The following is a 20,604-nucleotide window of genomic DNA, read 5'->3' on the forward strand; positions in this document are numbered from 1 at the left end:
ATTCTAGAAAATTTGGTAACTATTTAGAGTGGAGGGTGGGGAGAGGAAGGAAGCATTTGTTTCTACCAAGTGGGAGCCATTCTCTTTTCAGATCCAGAATTTTGCCCAGCAAGACCTGCTCTGCCTATTCACAGCATCCAACAGCTTGTTCTGTCATGCCCAAAAGATGAATGATTACACAGGCCCTCGGCACTCCACTCACAAGCTGTCCATTCCTATAGCAAAACCTGCTTGGGACTGTGGCAGGAGGTACAGGGGCATGTTTAGGGTTGGGGGGAGGCTGGGATGGAAACAGATGGTGGTTTGGCAGAGTGATTAAAACACTAGATATCTGTTTTAATGAATTGGCCACCCAGCAGATAAAATGCTGCAGTAGTGAGTCCCAGTCTTCTTAGGCCGTAATTACAGTCTTATTTACAGAGTGTTTGCTGCTGGTCAAACCATGCATTTTCCACTGTCCCCTTGAATGTCATGGGGTGTAGAATTATAATGGAGAGAGAGAGACATTTAGAAAAGCAAGAAGAAACAGATCAATTGGTTCCTTCCAAAGGTTGTACCAATCTGGAAGATCCACCGAGCAGTCAAATTTTCTGTATGACCTTTGTTGAGTCACTTGACCTTTCTGGGCTTCCTTTCCTCTGTTAGGAAAATGCAGCTGGCAATCCCATCTCCTAGCTACCTCATGGTTAAGTAAAGATGAAGAGGGACTTCCCTGGTGGTGCAGTCGTTAAGAATCTGCCTGCCAAAGCAGGGGACACGGGTTCGATCCCTGGTCCGGGAAGACCCCACATGCCGCAGAGCAACTAAGCCCGTGTGCCACAACTACGAAGCCTGTGCTCTAGAGCCCAGGAGCCACAACTACTGAGGCCCACATGCCACAACTACTGAAGACTGCGCACCTAGAGCCCGTGCTCCGCAACAAGAGAAGCCACCGCAATGAGAAGCACACATACCGCAACAAAGAGCAGCCCCCACTCTCAGCAACTAGAGAAAGCCTGCGTGCAGCAACAAAGGCCCAATAAAGCCATAAATAAACAAATAAATATTAAAAAAAAAAAGATGAAGAGATGAGGTTCAGGTCATAAGTCACTTTGGAAGAAAGATAATATGGTAACCATTAAACTGTGTTGTAAAGTGACCAGCAGGGAACCAAAACAATCTGATACGCAACTGTTGACCTTCAGGCTGAGAATGATTTTTATGCATCTGGAAGCTAATATTTCCACCTGCAAATTAGGACTATTATGTGTAATAATGACTTAATGTCCTCCACTTAGCAGGAGGACAAGAAAAAACCCGCTGACATTTCCCTGCCTGCAAAAGCTAATTTGGAGTTGTATATTAATTAACTGTATTGATGCAGAACAAACCAATTGGAATTAAGAATCCCAGGTTGATGACAGTCTTTCCAATTTCGTGGCTGAGGTAATTCTCCCTGGATTTGTATATTTCTATCTTTTTTCTTTCTTTTTTAGGCACACTAGCCTTAGAATGATAAAATTGTAATTAAACACAATTTCTCATATCTCCAACATTTCCTTTATGAATCTCAACTTCTTTATCTGTAAAATGGGAATTACTGAACACATTAAAAGATTACTGGGGATCAAGTATAATAGGTGTGAAAATACTTGGTAAATTATAAAACATTATAACCATACTAGTCAGTCATTTTATTATTACAATTATTATCAGGTTTCCTTTTTGTGAATTTTAAATGAGATTGAGTGAAAGCAAAGTATTAAATAACTATGTTAATATTTGAAGGTACTTTTTATTTTAACATCTTTATTGGAGTATAATTGCTTTACAATGGTGTGTTAGTTTCTGCTTTATAACAAAGTGAATCAGCTATACATATACATATGTCCCCATATCTCCTCTCTCTTGCGTCTCCTTTCCTCCCACCCTCCCTATCCCATCCCTCTAGGTGGTCACAAAGCATGGAGCTAATCTCCCTGTGCTATGTGGCTGCTTCTCACTAGCTATTTTACATTTGGTAGTGTATATATGTCCATGCCACTCTCTCACTTTGTCACAGCTTACCCTTCCCCCTCCCCGTGCCCTCAAGTCCATTCTCTACATCTGCATCTTTATTCCTGTCTTGCCCCTAGGTTCTTCAGAAACATTTTTATTTTTTTTAGATTCCATATATATGTGTTAACATATGGCATTTGTTTTTCTCTTTCTGACTTATTTCACTCTGTATGACAGACTCTAGGTCCATCAACCTCACTGCAAATGACACAATTTTGTTTCTTTTTATGGCTGAGTAATATCTGAAGGTACTTTTAAAACATTACTTGATAAAAAGCCAAAGAAAATGCCACAAATATTACGTGATAAATGTATAAATTAATCTTCTAAACTGTGGTACACTGGTAAGTCTTGATCTATCTTGAGGGTATTACAATCAGTGTCTTAATAATAATAACTAAGGTACAAGAGTTTGCAATGACTTGCTTTTTATGATCACTTAGATTGAAGTTTACACATTATACTGCCACTCACTTGAATTCCAAGTATGCTCTTTTGAGTGGGTGTGGGAAAGAAGTGGATTTATAGCTAACTGGGTGGCAATTTCACACAACCTTGAGTAAGGTCCCAAGGATGTGTTTCATGTTAACATTGAGAACTCATGATCTAGTCAGTTTAGTGACTTACATAACTTTGAAGATTATTATTTTCAATTAAAACACTATAAAAATTCTAATGGGTCTATTAGGCTGATAGGCAGGCTTTTTCTGAGAATAATTTTGATGTCGTCTTCTGCATAACAATCGCTTGAGAACAAAGGTAACTTCTAGCTCATAAATCATAATGGCCCTAAGTCACAACTGATATTTAGGATGCTTTCTTAGCAGCTCAATATTTAGACATATCAGCTTCACAAAATTTAAGTAAAAAACAACAGTAACAACCACTAAACTTAAGTCAAATGACTGAAAATTGCTCCTCAGGTTCATTGCTTTGTAGTTGCATGACCTGAAGTTACTTACTCAATATTTCTGAGCCTTTGTATTCTCAGTTATAAAAGGTAAATTATATAAAACAATGAGCAGGATTTTGGCACACATTAAATATTAGAATATGGGACATTACAAACTGTAACAAAGTACTGCTGTCATTACCGATAACATCATTATGTTTTCCAGTGATATGTTTTCAGTGAATTGGGTGTAACTAGGGGAGGCATTGTTAGGGGATATTGTGGGGAAAATGGCTTTGATATTTACCAGAGAGGGTGGTGATTTCGAGTGAGGATATACTATCTAGTGCTGGCTCTTCGGAGGTGGAATTCAAAGTGTGTTTGTAGAAATTTCTTATTTTAGGTGACCCTCGTTTTTCCTCAAGGTACAATTGTTCTCATAGGTTCAATTAAGCAATAAATCTTCTAGTCACTCCTGGAAGAGAAGTGAGATGGATAAGAGAAATTCAAGTCTCCTGACCTGTAGCTGTTGTTGTTGTTGTTTAGGATGTTCTCTTGTTTCTTTCTAAGCTCCAAGAAGAGGGGATTTGGTTTAACTAGTGGTGGCTCAGTGGTTGTAAATAATCCGCCTGGGTCCTAAGAATTTTTTTCAGATAATCACTCCCTCCTCTGTGATATATTTCTAATACATTCTTATTTATAATATATATTATAATTGCCTATTAACATGACTGTCTTCTCTATTAGACTGACTATAAGCTCCCAGAGGCATGAGCCATAATTTAATTATCTCTTTTTTTTCAGTGCTTACAATAACATTTGTAGTATAGTGGATACCCAAATCTTATTTGCTGAATGTGAATTTATAAGATTGAGCATTTGCTAGCTGTCACTCAAAGATCACTGGTATTTTGAGACAGAGACAAATAAGAGAAATGAATGGGATAATTCAAACATTTAATATCGGCTGCAATATCTCCTGATATACTTAAATTGAAAACAGAATTAGCTTGCTCTAGCTACAGATTTCAAAATTAATTAAAATTATTTTCCACTTTTTCAGGAAGAGGAACATAATCTTGTAAGCTGCGTGTTTGAAGCACTGTTCACTAAATATGTCAGAGAAAGCCATGAGATGAGAGTAGTAGGTATATTAGAATTTACCAGCATCTGTTATCAAGTCAGATGTAATGGGGAAAATACTTTTTAAGAGGGCTCCCCAGGTTAAGTTTATCTGTGAAATACTAAATATAGTGTATCAACTTCTTAGAGAATCACAGTCCATGTTAAAGACCCAGTGAAGTCTTGCATTTCCTAAGCATTTTTTACTGTTAAATCAATTTTTTCAAATAATAAAACAAGGAGATTTACAAACCAAATTTAATAATGAGAAAAATCAAGGCAACCATGAGTAAGTAACATGTCCATTGTTACGCTATTGAGACACAGGGGTAACGTAATGTGTGTGTGCGCACGCACACACGCACGCCCTATGTTACGGAAGCTGCGACTCCTGGATTTAAAAAAAACTCAGAGGATTTATGGTCTCTTTGTATAACAGTAAGACTGAAGAAGAGAAACATGTCAATAGGTCTAGGGTGATGTTCCTGAAAGTTGTAAAAATAAGTTTTGAAAATGCAGCATGAGGTCACTACATCTTCTTAGAGATATAAGGCAAAATCCTCTAGAGTGCCAATTCTAAGACCATCTTCACTCTATCTGCAGGACCTATTACAGTGTTTGATGTGTAACAGCAACTCAAGAAATATGTGTGGAATGAATGAAAACATACATTTAGGGCCATTGCATTCTGTGGTCATAAAGCTGCCCACTTATCCACCAGACCAAAACTTAATTATCTTCCAAGGTCCAGATCCAAAATCTTATTTCCTCTTCTAGTACCAGGGGAGGAAACAATAAGTATCTTCTGTATGATGAAAAGAATAATAAAAATGGTTATGGAGACTATGTATTGCGCCACCAACATGTGCCAGCCTTTCTAAATAAAGTCCCTCTAATTCTTACAACATATAGAAAACAGACTGTGTTCTTCCTGTTCCCCATTTGGGGAAATAGGATCCCACAAAGGTAAATAATATGCCCAAGTTTACAGAGCTAAACACTGATAGATCCAGGATGGGAAAATGGTTTCTCTGCTTCCAGACTCTGCTTCTCTAACTATGCCATGCTGTTTCCCACACTTTAAAAAAGCAATGTAATACACTATTTAAAATAGGCATTATTTGCATTATTGAGCAGCTGTATGTCTCTCTAAACTGACTCGTCTTCCATACTGCATGGAAACAGTATCTAGTCCATATTAATTATAAGTAACAACCCTGTGTTTTAAATACTGGCTAGCTGATAAGTAGTGCTAAGCTAATTTTTTGGTAAGTGATGACGGTTAAAACTTTTGACAGGCAATCATATCTGAGCAAAAAGCCCAATATTAAAACTCTGGTATTTAAAGTTTTGAAGGGACCTTAAAAATATTTGGTCCAGTGTTTTTTAATGAGAGTGCTGTTTGAGTTTTGGGAAGAGTGGTCTTTGCTGTGCAGGCCTGAAAAGGGCTCAATATTTAGCATCCTTGCCTTTTCCCCTGCTCAAGGCTAGTAGCACTTCTGTCATTATGACAAGCAAAAATGATACTTCACATGAAAATAAGTCTCCCATGCATTTAAAAATGCCCCTTTCTGATTGTCCAAGTCCATCCTGTGTGGAGCCTGTGAGTACAGAGATTATTGGTGATCTATGCAAGATCACACAGTAGTTAAGGAACATAGTCAGGACTGTTTCATGTAATAAAAACATCTACTATTTACTGAGGACCTGTGTGCCAGGCCCTGTGCTAAGGAGTTTATGTTATCATCTTCTTTGTTCCTCGTAACAACACAATAAGCACGTATTGTGCTTACAAGTAAAACAAGCACAGAAGTACCACATCATTATTTAAAGCTTGGGCTCTGGAGTTAGGTGGTCCAGTACTGTCTCTACCACTTACTAGCTGTGTAAACTTCAGTTAGTTGATTTCTCGGTGTAGCATTTTCTCTGCAAAATGAGGATAACCTCCTAGAGTTGTTAGGAGGATTAAATTAGTCAAGCATGGAAAACACTTAGACCAAAATCTAGTTCAAAGTCCTGGGCAGTTCATCTGGCCTCTGATAACCACAGTATTGTTTTCCCAGCACTGTACTGGAAGACACCGGAAATAGAAAAGCAGCAGAAGAAAAATCTCTAATGTTGAGTTTACATTCTGTTGGAAAAACAGTAAGAAAATAGTTTTTAACTAAAACTATGTAAGAGCTCACCTGATGAGACAGGTGATTTGAATCAGCTGTGCTGAGATGACAGCTGTCAATAGTGGCTAGGGAGATCAGAAAAGGCTCTTTTAAAAAAGAGCCAGAATCTTACCTAAGCCTGGAAATATGGGCAAGAGGTATATTAATGAAAAAAGGGAAGAAGATATTGGGTAAATAACAAGAGCAAAGGTATTTAAAATCAGTGCCTGGCTAGACAGGTGTGTGTGTGATGGAGTGGCAGGTGGGAAACAGGTAATATTCATAGCAAAGGGCAACATGTAATTGGATAATGGAACACTAGCTACTATTAGAATGTAGCTACAAATGTAGCTACAAATTACAAAAATTGCAGCTGACTCCAGGGAATTTCATTTGCCTCCTTAGAGGAAAGAACTTATCCGTTCACGGCCCTTTAACCATAATCCCAAGAATAGTAAGTGAAGAGTGAAACTAATCCTGCAATACTGAAGAGGCACTAATTGTTTTAGTCATTGTGGCTGGTAATTTGGGGGTTAGTTAAAAGGCTTAGATTCCTTTGCCTAAGAAAAAAGGGAAATAAGAGAGCAATGTTGGGCAGAGATGTGATGTTAAGACCTGAAAAATTTAAGCGATGACAAAAAAAACCCCAAAAGAACTTGGGTGAATTGGCCCAGAAGAAAATATAGCTTGGGGTAAAGAAGGTAGAGAGTGGGAAGAGGAGGGGGGTGATGAAAACTAGTGTTCAGCATATATTTCTTTGTGCACGATGCATATCACTGTCTATGGAGGGTGTAGAATGATGTGGATGTGGTCTCTATTCTTAGGAAGTTTACGTTTTTATAGAGCCTATATAAAGGATGGAAGTAAGTCACTTGACTAAGAGGGAAGAAGTGGTAAGTGCTCTGGTAGCTTGGTAGAGGGAGAAACTGCACCCAGCTGGAGGGAACAGAACGGCTCATCTGTGCACTGAGGACATAGAACAGCACTGGACAGGAATATACAGAATATGCATTCACATGCTGGTTCTGCCCTTCTGCAGCTCCTCTAGCAGATATTAGGCAGTGTTTCCCTTCTCTACAGTTTTTTTTGGTTTTATGTATTTTGCGTGTGTGCGTGTGTGTGTGTGTGTGTGTGGTGTTTTGTTTGTTTGTTTTTTGCGGTACGCGGGCCTCTCACTGTTGTGGCCTCTCCCGTTACGGAGCACAGGCTCCGGACGCACAGGCTCAGCGGCCATGGCTCACGGGCCCAGCCGCTCCGCGGCATGTGGGATCCTCCCGGACCGGGGCACGAACCCGCATCCCCAGCATCGGCAGGCGGACTCTCAACCACTGCGCCACCAGGGAAGCCCCTGTTTTGTTTTAATCTCTGGTTACACACTACATTGCTCAGCGAGTCTTTAAAAAGTACACTGAGGGCTTCCCTGGTGGTGCAGTGGTTGAGAGTCCGCCTGCCGATGCACGGGACGCAGGTTCGTGCCCCGGTCCGGGAAGATCCCACATGCCGCGGAGCGGCTGGGCCCGTGGGCCATGGCCGCTGAGCCTGCGCATCCGGAGCCTGCTCCGCAACGGGAGAGGCCACAACAGTGAGAGGCCCATGTACCGCAAAAAAAAAAAAAGGTACACTGAAACTTCTCCCAGAACATTTAAATGAAAATTGATGTAAGATGGACTTGGGCACAGGGCACGTGTATAAAAATCTCCCAAGTGGGCTTCTTTAGTTTGCAAAGGGGCCGCAAACCTTCTGTTCCACTTCTCATTTCTCAATTGCACCATTCTGTTCATTCCATCTTCTCATTTCCAGATTACCTTCTCCTGTTGCAGGTGAAGAGACTGACATTTAGATAGTGAACAGAGCTTTCCAAAGGCAGGTAAATCACATAACCAGAGGAACAGAGTCTGAATGGGGACCTTGCTTCTGCTCATTAATTCTGTGCCTTCCTTCTCTGTCACTTGGCCAGTCTTCCTCCCAGATAGATTCTGAGATTGTTACCAAGGGGAAGAGCTTGGTTAAAGGTCTAGAGAGTTTATGAAAATAAAATATGTAATTGTCAGCTCTCTAGAATTGGAGTTTGCATCAGCGATAGCCACATAGGGTTAGCAAATTGAAATCCAGGTAGCAGTGTGATCTTCTCATTCACCCCCTCTCAGATGTTTCACCCCTGTTTGAAGAGGCACTCTAAATCAGGCAGGCAGAAATGTTTTGCTGATCCCTTGGTTGAACAGTAGAGGGAGACAAACCTCAGAGATTGCCCTAATTGGCTTTTTGACCACCAAGTTCTGCTTTTTGTGTTCTCTGAAATATTGTTTTTATGAAAAATATCTATAAATGACCCTCACCTTGGAGTTACAAGAATGTTAGATTAAAAGTGCTGCAGCAGGATTTGGGTGAGTGATCTCAGAGTAACAAACTCAGGAAGGGAGGAGGAAAAAGGAGACTTGGACCCAGCAGGGATCAATCACGAAAAGTGAGTGTGTGAAGGTGTATGTGTACCTATGCAGAGGGGAGAGGAGGATGTGAATAACGGAAATGAACTGGGATTTGGCAAATATGTTGTAACATCTGACCTCGTGTTTTGGGGCTAAGAGAACAATCCTTAATGGCCACTCAGAGTCATTCTGTTTTTTCTTTCCCTTCTAGCTTTTCTCAATGAAACTTCTTATAAAAGTATGCACTAAATACAGGGTTATGAGTTTCAAGAGGGCAGGGCTGTGTCCGATAGGTCCACTCCTGTGTGATAAGGATCTAGCACAGTGATTGATTCACAATAAATACTCACCATATATTTGACTCTGTTGAACCCATGTGTAAACACTTACTTACTGAACAGCCCAGGCAGCCTCTCCCTAACAGTCTTCTCTTAAACCACCTTAATATTTATATATCGCATCCTCATAGATAAGCAAATTATGTATTTGCCTGTGTGGTAGCAGAACTTAGAACAGTCTGCTTAACAGCACATGGTGCTAGGTTCTCCTATGGTGCTTTTTTTTTTTTTTTACATCTTTATTGGAGTATAATTGCTTTACAATGGTGTGTTAGTTTCTGCTTTATAACAAAGTGAATCAGTTATACATACACATGTTCCCATATCTCTTCCCTCTTGCGTCTCCCTCCCTCCCACTCTCCCTATCCCACCCCTCTAGGTATGGTGCTTTTTTTGTTCTTAGTACTTCTTTGATGCTGATCTCTGCTCAGTGTGCCTCTCATCCTCTATGATCCTGCAGACTGTGTTTTGTCTAAAGAAATCACCTTTATTCTAGGCAAAAATGACTCCTAGATATATTGCCAGTGTTTCAGCCAGCTCATGTTAATTTTCACAGCCTCTAAACAACTGGCAAAACAACTGCTGATGTAGCAGCTGCTGTAATGCTTCCAGGCAATTCAGGCATTTTTGCATGTTATTTGTGCATTGATGCTGTTGTTTCGAGCTATAAACAGCATGCAATCCACTCATTCATTCATTCACCAATCATTGATTGCAGGGTACACCTTGATATTTAAATTTACTTTTCTGTTACTAAAAATATTGCATTTAGAAACATTAATTATAAAATATAAAATAGTCACTAATAAAAAAACCTTCACTGAATAGCCAGAGGAAGGCTTTGTAGCAGACCAGCCATATATAGGTATTGCTTGTTTATTGATTTGTTTCTGTTTTATTTTGCTTTGCTTTACCCAGGAGAGAGCTGTGACAGAAAGTCAACATGCTCACGTTTAGGACAATAAATTCATTTTGAGTTCATGAAAGCAGTGTTCTCCTATCCTCCCCACAAATAAAACCTTAGAAAGGTGTGTACAGCCCCTGGAAGAATGTGTGTGGATCTGCATTATCTGAGAAAGGGAATGAAATAGTACTGTTTAGACTGCAAAGGTTGGAAAGGTGATATAGCTCAAGTCTTGGTGGATACCCTAGAAAAAGGAAACAATAATTCTTATTCTGCAAGGGACAAAAACTCATAGTTATTTAAAAGGCCAGCTTTCCAAGGCATGGCAGTATATGGTAATAAAAGAACCAAATACCCAGAAGTACAAATTTAAGAACTCTAGTAAGGAGTGCCTATGTCTGGTTTTAGCATTAAAAAAGTAGAATGAGCCTTCCTTGAAGAACCAGGGAATTGGATAAGCAGTTGACTGACGGCATTTGTGGGGCTGAATCTCTTATTCTCATAAGACTGTGTGTGGCAATGACAGTAAACGGTAGTAGCTGACTTTTGTTAAGGAAGTTGGACTCTCTTTTGAACTGCAAGGCCTCCAACTTTCTTCCACAATTCTGGGGAAGTGGGAAGCTCTGAATGGAAAATATTGGTGGGATTTACTGCTAATCTGTCAGTGGGGGCCTGACTCTGTTTTATTTGAAAATTAAAAGACTGATTTGTACACACTGGAATCCTGAGTCTGTACAAGAACTCATATTGGATACAGGCAATTTTATAAGCAGTTTAGGTAAATTTAAACTTGTATTAATGAGGGTGAGATCGTATTTCTGTCTCTCAGTGTTCTTGGAGTTGTTACTTATTGTTCCTCAAGTATTACTAATTGTGTCACCATTTTATCTGTAAGTCCTCACCTTACTTCACTTCTCACTCATTTTTTTTTTTTTTGTAAATTTATTTATGTATCTTTGGCTGCTTTCTCTAGTTGTGGAGAGCGGGGGTTACTCTTTGTTGCGGTGCACGGGCTTCTCATTGCGGTGGCTTCTCTTGGTGTGGAGCATGGGCTCTAGGCACTTGGGCTTCAGTAGTTGTGGCTCACGGGCTCTAGAGCACAGGCTCAGTAGTTGTGGCACACAGGCTTAGTTGCTCTGCAGCATGTTGGATCTTCCCAGACCAGGGCTTGAACCCGTGTCCCCTGCATTGGCAGGCAGATTCTTAACCACTGCGCCACCAGAGAAGTCCCCCATGTTTGTTTTTGACGATGGCATTCTCCTTTATGAGATATTTTCACCCTTTGGCTTTTGTGATATCAAACTCTCTTGGTTGTTATTCTCTCTTCCTTGCTTCTCCTCATTTTGCATTATGAGTCTTTCACTGCTAACCAACTTTGAAGTTGTCTATGGCCATCTGACTTCATTTGGCCAATGGAATTGTGTATCTTCTAGCCAGCAGCTTTTAGAACCATGCACAGTAATTGGCAGAATCCAGGTGGCAGTTCCTCTGTCATTCTGGATCCTAGATTGATGATGACATGAAGCTGAGCCCTCAACTGACCTGAGGTAGACATGGAACATGAGTGAAGATACATTTTTTGGCTTTAATTCGCTGAGAGTTTTATATAGATTGTTACTGTAGAATAGCCTCCCTTATCCTGAATGATGTAGTAGAAGATACCTAGAAACTCTCTACTGCTGCAACAGAAACTTTGAAATATGTGGCGTTGGCCTAGTAATTGTCTGACAGGTGGTAAGAAAACCGATCAGAAGTTGGAAAAATCATATTCTCTATTTTGCAGAGGCAAATCATTTAGTAAAACCATTATATGTGGTAACCTGGGAAGAAAATTATGTACCTTATGAACTTGTGGGTCTAGAAGAAACAGCCATGAAAGAGAACTTAGTACTTCTGGTTCCATTTGCCAATGTATTAATGAAGAGATAGTTTCAGAAAAGTGTTGCCTAGCTTGTAAGTAAAAATGGAAGGGAATAGAGAGAGTTCATTAATTCAGGGATTTTCAGAACTAGAAAAGGAAATTATTTCTCAGTACCCACCAGTAAAGAATAAAACTGAGAAGGCTTCTGAGTAGTAAAGGCTGATTAAAATTCAGACTTGTAGCAAGGATAAACTTAAAGATATGAACTTTGTACCCACTGATATAACCTCTGAAAAGATGAAATGTTTGAAAGTTATAGGACCAACTAAAGATGTTATACACAGTAAATCCATTCCACTGAATGCACAAAATGGCTCAGGAAATAGAGCGTGACTCTAAGAGGCCCAGAATACACATGATTAAGTTGAGAGAGAGGAAAGAGGAGAAGAGAGGGTAATATGGAAGTCAGAAAATAAAGTAGATTGTATTTAGCAGTGAACCTGTATATCTAGAAGGAAACTGTATATGTTGCTATTGGCACATAAAACTGATTGCAATCAAATAGATTTTTAAAAATAGTTTTTTAAAGGGTTGTACTAACAGTGAGGAACCTTGCTTAAAGCAAAGAAGATGGCTATGATATTATACATAATTTGAACATATTAAGAACTGGAATTTAAAGAAAGCATCATTTGTATAAATAGATTCTAGAGTCTATTTTCCATAGAACAAGGAGCACATTTGACTACTAGCACAATAAACTGAACAATAAGAAGACTATTTCTTTCTTTTTCTTTTTTTTTTAATAAGTATATTTATTTATTTATTTTTGGCTGCATTGGGTCTTCATTGCTGTGCTCAGGCTTTCTCTAGTTGCAGTGAGTGGGGGCTACTCTTCATTGTGGTGCTTGGGTTTCTCATTGCAGTGGCCTCTCTTGTTGCAGAGCATGGGCTCTAGGCACACAGGTTTCAGTAGTTGTGGCTCGTGGTCTCTAGAGCACAGGCTCAGTCGTTGTGGCGCATAAGCCTAGTTGCCCCGCGGCATGTGGGGTCTTCCTGGACCAGGGCTCAAACCCGTGTCCCCTGCATTGGCAGGCGGATTCTTAACCACTGCACCACCAGGGAAGTCCCAAGAAGACCATTTCTCATGAGTGTTCTCCAGCAATTGAACGAGTTGCCCTGAAAGACCTGAATCATCTATCATTGGCTAAACCAATGCTGACTTTATGGTTTGGGAAAATGGAAGGGAGTAGTGTACAGTACAATTCATTGGATGAAACTTTAGCAGAGTTATTTGTATATTTCACATAGTAATACTACATTAATATACTTATTAGCTAGGCACAGAGCTAAATTACTTCACATATATAATTATCATGTTTCACTGTAAACATATGAGATTCCTATCTACTTCATGTAACTAGTAATATTCAGAGATAAAATTTGAAACTAGGCTTTTGAAATCTTCCAACCCATGGTATCCATGAGTCCATTATCTACGACTTCTGTTTGTTGATATTTTCTTCTCCACCTAATAGTTTGTTTCAATGAAATGGCATAAAGCATTCTTATCCCTCATTGGACAGTGCTTCTCAGTAAAAATGTGGATGGATCTAGTAGAAGGAATTTTGGGATCCGAAACAAAAGACTTATATGCTTGGGCTAACCAAACTTTACTAGATAGCCATGGGCTAAAATCTGAACCTGTTTTTTGGTTCTCTCTTTCTTAATTTGGAAGAAAGACTCTACCACCTACCCCTGCTTTCCTCACAGATTTCCACTGAGGATTTGGATCATATTTCATGAACAGATTCTTTATAAAGAGAATGTAATTTGCTGGCAGATGTTTTATTTAAAATTTTCATAGCTCACAATGGAAATATTTCACAAGATGTACTTGTGATATGATTTCTGTGTCTGTCATGCTTCAACAGACCACTTTTGCCCTCATTTCTTCTCTTCAGCAAAGCAAGGTACAATCCCCAAGACTCCTCAGCTTAGGGAGGGGGATTCCTCTTCTGTTTCTCAGTATAATTCCTTGTTCATTTGCTTCTTCAGCAACATCTGTCAAGATTCTCCCCTCTGCCAAGGCCTCATGTAAGTTCTCAACCCACCTGGGAGAAGCTGGCACTAAAATATTTCATTACCACTAATTGAGCAGTTTGGTAGTGGGCATTTTGCTAGATTTGAGCACACTGGTCCTGTAAATTAATCCTCACAACAAGTATATAAATTGGGCTTTATCTTGCAAAGGAAGAAATCAACACTCAGAGAGATTAAACAACTCTTCCAAAGTTCCACAACTGGTAACTATCAGTTTGACTTCAAAGCCTGAATTATTTCTACCATGGATGGACCCCTCTCTCTTCTCCTTCAGCTAACACACCCCTACAGCTCTATCTTCTGTGAGCACTCTCAGTGATCATATCAAACTCAGAGATCATATCACTGTAAGGAACGTTCTTCCCTATGTGGTTACTCTGGTAGGGAAGAAAACACCAATAACTAATCTTCATCTTTGTATACATTATATGATTCCTACTCAATATTCAAAATTTAGTTCAAAGTTTAATTCTTCCATTCTCAAATTCTCAGTCTGAAGCATTACAGAGTTGGTGTCTTACTTTATTTGGGGTGCTGTGACAAAAATACCATAAACTGAATGGCTAAATAACAAATATTTATTTTTCACGGTTCTGGAGATTCATGGATGGCTGTCTTGTCACTGTGCTCTTATATGGCAAACAGGGAGAGAGCTCTCTGGGACCTTTTTCATAAGGGCACGAACCCTATACGTGATGGTTCCCAAAGGGTTCCCTATACATGATTTAATCCCTTCCCAAAGGCTCCACTTCCTAATACCATCATACTGGGCGTTAGGATTTCATTATATGAATTTGGGGAGACAGAAACATTCAATCCAAAATGGTTAGTGAATATATAAAATTTCTAATAATAGATTGACTTCTATGGGCTTGGAGGTAAGAAGTAGCAACACACTTGCCAAATACTGGTCACCATTGAGTTCCTCTCTTTAACTTTATATTTGAAAAACTTAGAGGCAACAAGAAGTGATTGTCTCAAGATCATACAGACAGCAGCCAGTTACTGACAGGAACAGAAAGAAATCCAGTCTTAATATCCTCAATCCGAGTTCAGTATTCTTTGTACTTGTCTTAAGAGTAATGGATTATAAAACTTCAACCCTTTTGAGTGCTAAAGGCTAATTATTATTTTTAAATGCATATGAAGATTTATCCATATTGTATATTTCCCCAGGCTACCATGTGAGAAAGTGCAAGTGGGAAGGAGTTTAGATAGTTCACTGGGAAGACAATCTTTCTGTATATGTGATGAGCATGGTAAGGATGCAGCTAATAGTAAATGCTTCCATTTTTTTCTGCCCTGCCTGAAAATCCATGACAGACATGGTAGCTGATAAGGCTGAGGAGCAGTGGGAATCTGATCCAGCACGTTTGAATGAAAGGATGAAACAAATGAAACAAACTTTTTTGAAGCTAGAACAGCAGGAATCCCTCTTGTGTATGCTTTAGTGAATTTGGCCTCTCAGATATAGATTTGTAAAGAACAAAGTAGCAGCCCATGGATGGCAAGGGAAAACTGGCTTTACAAGCAAAATCTTAGAAGGAAGGTGGGGTAAAGGAAGAGGAGGGATGCAGTGTGGAGGATGGTTTGGGGTGTCTACTGTTCACCGTTTTTGTTTCCTTACATACAATTCTATTGTCCCCATGGTATATTTTTAGAAGGATGATAGTATATTGCATATGAAAATAGTAGGTTACAAAGTGCTACTTTTAAGCTAATAATATCTTACATATGAAAACGTGCTATTTTCCAGCTACATCCATTATCTCATTTGATTGTCACAACAATACCATGAGGAAGGTATTACCCTATTTGGGTGGGGGGGCAGATTTTGTACTTATCCTGATGTTAAAAAGGAAGAAGCTGAGGCAAGAGCGTGGCCACTGGGGTAGGGCAAACACAACAACACAAATTCAACCCCAGTACTCTTTCAACTGTGTTGTAACACGGCACCAACCTAATGGTTTCCAGATCTGATCCTGTAAGAAAAAGGCATTATTTTAACTGGTTCCAAAAATGTAAAATTGGCTTTTGCCTCTCTCCCTTCTTCTATTCCTCACTTTCTGTCTACCCTTCTCTCTTTCCCTCATCTTCACTTACACATGGCCTCTGCCTCTGGTCCTCACATTCTTCTTTTCTCCCTCTGTCTCTCTCTCATGCTTGCTCTCAATCTGGCTTCCTCACTATTTTTTAGTTTCTCTTCTTCTCAGTCTTTCTACTTCCACTGGAAGAAATTAAAGAATATTTTTGCTTGATCCAACTTTAAATGATATGATTTGAAATTTTAAACGGTTAAAGGCTTCTTCTAGAAGTCCAGAAACAAAACAATATATAGAAAAGACAAGATTTCTAGATATGTTTATGTCCTGTAACATGTGATAATAATTGTGGTATTGTATTCTTATGTCACAACTAATAAAATAAAGGGAACTAGGTATAATATATACAGAATCACACACAGGCAAACTCCACTCAGAATGGAATGGTTACAAAGGGAGGGACATAATGAGTCCCAATGAAATAAAGGGGAAAAGACTCTGGGAAACCAATGGTGCCTAAAATATAAACTGATGCTCATTTAAACACATTTCTAGTATTAAGTTCTTTTAGGTTATTGTTAATAAAGTTTGTGTTGTGTTTCTGCACCTGTAGGTTCCTGCTGATATTCTGATCATTTGGAATGGCTTCAAGAGCTAGATTTATTTCACAGTCCATAAGTTCCCTATCAAGAAGTTCAGATAACTCTGACCTGTACTTACAGAACTAAAAGGAAAATAGAGAAATAAAAATAAATGTACTGCATGGTAACACATATGTGAAATCTTAAAGAAAAAGTCAAACCCATAGAAACAGAGAGTAGAAAAGTGGTTGCCAGGAGCTAGGGAATGGGAGAAATAGGGAGAGGTTGGTAAAAGGGTACAGCTTTCAGCTTTAAGATGAATAAGGTCTGAGGCTGATGTATAGCTGATAACACTGTATTGTATAATTGAAACTTGCTAAGAGAACAGAACCTAAACGTTCTCAACAAAAAAAAACCCTTTTTTTAAAAAAATGTACCACTGATTTCTATTGGGTTGGCCAAAAAGTTCCTTTTGTTTTTAAGTAAAAATAAAAGGCACATTTTTCGTTTTCACCAAGAACTTTACTGAACAAGGTATTCACACTTTTGTTCCACTACCTTCTGCCATTTATCAGGCAATTTCATAATTCCACCTTCCCAAATTTTTTTTTAATCTTTTTGAGCAAAAGAACTCTTCCAGGTGCCTTTTACAGTCTTCCAGGGAATTGAAATTTTTTCCATTAAGAGAATTTTGTAAAGACCGAAATAAACGGAAATCCGAAGGTGCAATGTCTGATGAATATGGTGGATGAATCAGAACTTCCCAGCCAAGCTGTAACAGTTTTGCCTGGTCATCAAAGAAACATGTGGTCTTGCATTATCCTGATGGAAGATTATGTGTTTTCTGTTGACTAATTCTGGACACCTTTCATGGAGTGCTGCTTTAAGTTGGTCTAATTGGGAGCAGTCCTTGTTGGAATTAATCATTTGGTTTCCCAGAAGGAGCTCATAATAGAGGACTCCCTTCTAATCCCACCATATACACAACATCACCTTCTTTTGGATGAAGACCAGCCCTTGGTGTGGTTGGTGGTGGTTCATTTCACTTGCCCCACGATCTCTTCTGTTCCACATTATTGTATAGTATCCACTTTTCATCTCCTGTCACAATTTGTTTTAAAAATGGAATGTTTTTGTTACGTTTAAGTAGAGAATCATATGTAGAAATGCAGTCAAGAAGGTTTTTTTCTGCTTAACTTACGTGGAACCCAAACATCAAAGCGATGAACATAACCAAGTTGGTACAAATGATTTTCAGCGCTCGATTTGGATATTTCGAGTATGTTGGCTGTCTCCCGCATGGTATAATGTTGACTGTTCTCAATTAATGTCTTGATTTGACTGCTATCAACTTCAACTGGTATACCCAACCATGGAGCATCGTCCAGTGAGAAATCTTCAGAGCACAAAACTTCCCAAACCACTTTTGACGTATTCGATCAGTCACAGCACCTTCTCCATATACTGCACAAATCTGTTTTTGCATTTCAGTAGCACTTTTACCTTTCTTGAAATAATAAAGCATAATATGCCAAAAATGTTGTTTTCTTCCATCTTCAGTATTAAAATGGCTACACAAATATTCACCAGTTTTGATAAGTTTTTTTTTTAATGCACGCTGATATGACAGCTATCACAATACAATCTAACAAAATTGTTTTGAATGAAGTTAAAGACAACTAAGCGCTACTAGAGCCATCTTATGAAAAAACTGAACGAACCTTTTGGCTAACCCAACACTTCTGATCCTTTGGCTTTACCTGGAAAGCTGGGTCATCACTGGAGGCAACTATCCAGGGCTTTAAAATCCAGTCATGCATTGTATAACATCACAAACCCTAAAGAGCCAAGAGATAAAGTTTGTAATTTGTGGCCCATGAACAAGGAAATGTACTTTCAACTTGTTAACGGTGATGCAGACAGTTTGGGGTTCTCTTCCTCAATCGCTGCAATATATGCAGCTTCATGGATCCTGCCTGAAGATTAAAAAAAAAAAAAAGTAGCAGCTGGAAGAGACTTGTCCCTAGTTCTGAGCCTAACTTCTGCTCAATTGCCATTTGTAAAATGAACCCAGGTATATCCAAACTCATGGTCAAAAACTATGTCTGCAACATGTAGGGATTTTACACAGACTTACAGGATGTGACCAAAGTAGAGCAGATATGAATCTAGTGCTTCACGGTACAACAGAATTTCCAAAAGCAGAAATAGATACTTGCTTAGTGGAATCTGTGGGTCACCAGATGTGATAGCTTTCTAGTCAATTTTTATATCACATCTTCAGTTTCTACTCATTTTCTCCACCAGTGACATGCAAGATCTTTTGGGTGGTGGTTTCACTCATGCATTTTGAGTTGTCACTGCCAGCTTGTTTTTCCTCCCTATATCATCCATGACTTGGAACACACACTCTGGTAAGAACACACTATACCTAAGGAAAGAGCTGCAGCCAGTTAGAAGTATGTGGACAAGACTGCAGCCTGAACTTTGGGAGCTGTTTTTATTCCACAAGCTGCTGTTGTCTTAAGTACTTACATTGTGGCCTGAAAAAGACAAATCGTCTTCTGAAAATATCTCTACAGAAAGAGCCTTTTCCCCAGTACCTATAAAACATTCATAACACCTTCATTGTGCTGTAAATCCTTAGCAGGAGTTGATAACAGTGTATGAATTTTTAATGTAACATTTATAAATGGTTATTAAAACTATCCTTAAAGTAAAGTGTCAGTTTATTTTTAATTAACTGTTGGCTATTTAAGCTCCCAGATGGCCTGGGGAAAGACCAACAGGCCCACGCGTCAATTATCCTCCCTCCTGCCCCATCTTCAACCCCTTGTTGTCTGCTGTCATAAAGGCCAATGCATGTAAGCTCTAACAACTTTAATAAACTTGCAGATGTGGTCTCAGGAACAGTATATGTCTTATAAAATAGTCCTGGAGTCAGCTACCACGGCTGCCAAAAAACTGTGAGGTAAGCAACACCCATTCTGAATCCTCACAGCCCAAACCAAAGTCCACATACCTATGCCCAGTAAGAGAGAAAACTGGGGCAAAGATGGGTAGATCTAGAACACTAGACCTGAGACTTAGGATAACAACTCAGGCTCAGTGGCATTCTACTTGTGTGGTCCTGAGCAAATTTCAGCTTCTTGGAAAGTACTTTATGTGTAAAGGTAGGAATGATGCAAACTGCTCTCTCACAATGTTGTAAGCATCAAATTAAAAGCTGGGCATGAAAATATTTTATAACTATGAAAAACTATCTACACATAGGGTCTCCTCTTTCATCATCTTCCAATTATTGGTAATGTCCTCATGGTCTCCTGATATGAACTTCCTCCAATTCTGAGTATGTCATTTCTTTCCAGAAGCCAGGAAACAGGGGAACGCATTTTGTCTGTATGCTTTAGAGTCCCTTTTCTTCCTAGGGTTGTAAAGATTATTTCACCCAGGGAACAAAATGTTTCTACATTATCCCCTGAGAATGGCCATGTAGCTTCGAATGGCAGTCCCAGGAGCAAGGAGCTTACTTCACATTATAATTAGACAATCCAATTGTTAGCAAGATGGGGTTGGTTCCTGTGGGGCCTCAGATTCCCCAGATATGTGCATTCTGCTGATTCCCACCAAGGTGTGTGGAACAGACTCTCAACTGGCTATCCTGGCTGTGACTCTTTGCCTATGTTGTATCACACATCCTGACATCTCTGCCTTTCCTTCATTTGCTTTCAGATAACATTACCTAGCCCAACGTAAATCCAAAAGTGTGGCCATCACAGGATACATGTGAGTGTGTGTGTTTGTGGATACATGTGTTTAAGTGTGTGTTTGTATAAACATGCAAGTGTATAGTATTAGACTGGAAGACTTTCTTTTTAAATTTTTGGCTGCGTTGGGTCTTCGTTGCTGCATGCGGGCCTTCTCTAGTTGCTGAGAGCAGGGGCTACTCTTTGTTGCAGTGCACGAGCTTCTCATTGCGGTGGCTTCTCTAGTTGAGGAGCACGGGCTCTAGGCACACGAGCTTCAGTAGTTGTGGTGCATGGGCTTCAGTAGTTGTGGCTCGCGGGCTCTAGAGCGCAGGCTCAGTAGTTGTGGCGCATGGGCTTAGTTGCTCGCGGCATGTGGGATCTTCCTGGACCAGG

Source organism: Delphinapterus leucas, chromosome 6 (genome assembly GCF_059928025.1).
Source record: "Delphinapterus leucas isolate spDelLeu-1000000601 "Yukka" chromosome 6, BTC_Dleu_Yukka2, whole genome shotgun sequence".
Classification (NCBI taxonomy): domain Eukaryota; kingdom Metazoa; phylum Chordata; class Mammalia; order Artiodactyla; family Monodontidae; genus Delphinapterus; species Delphinapterus leucas.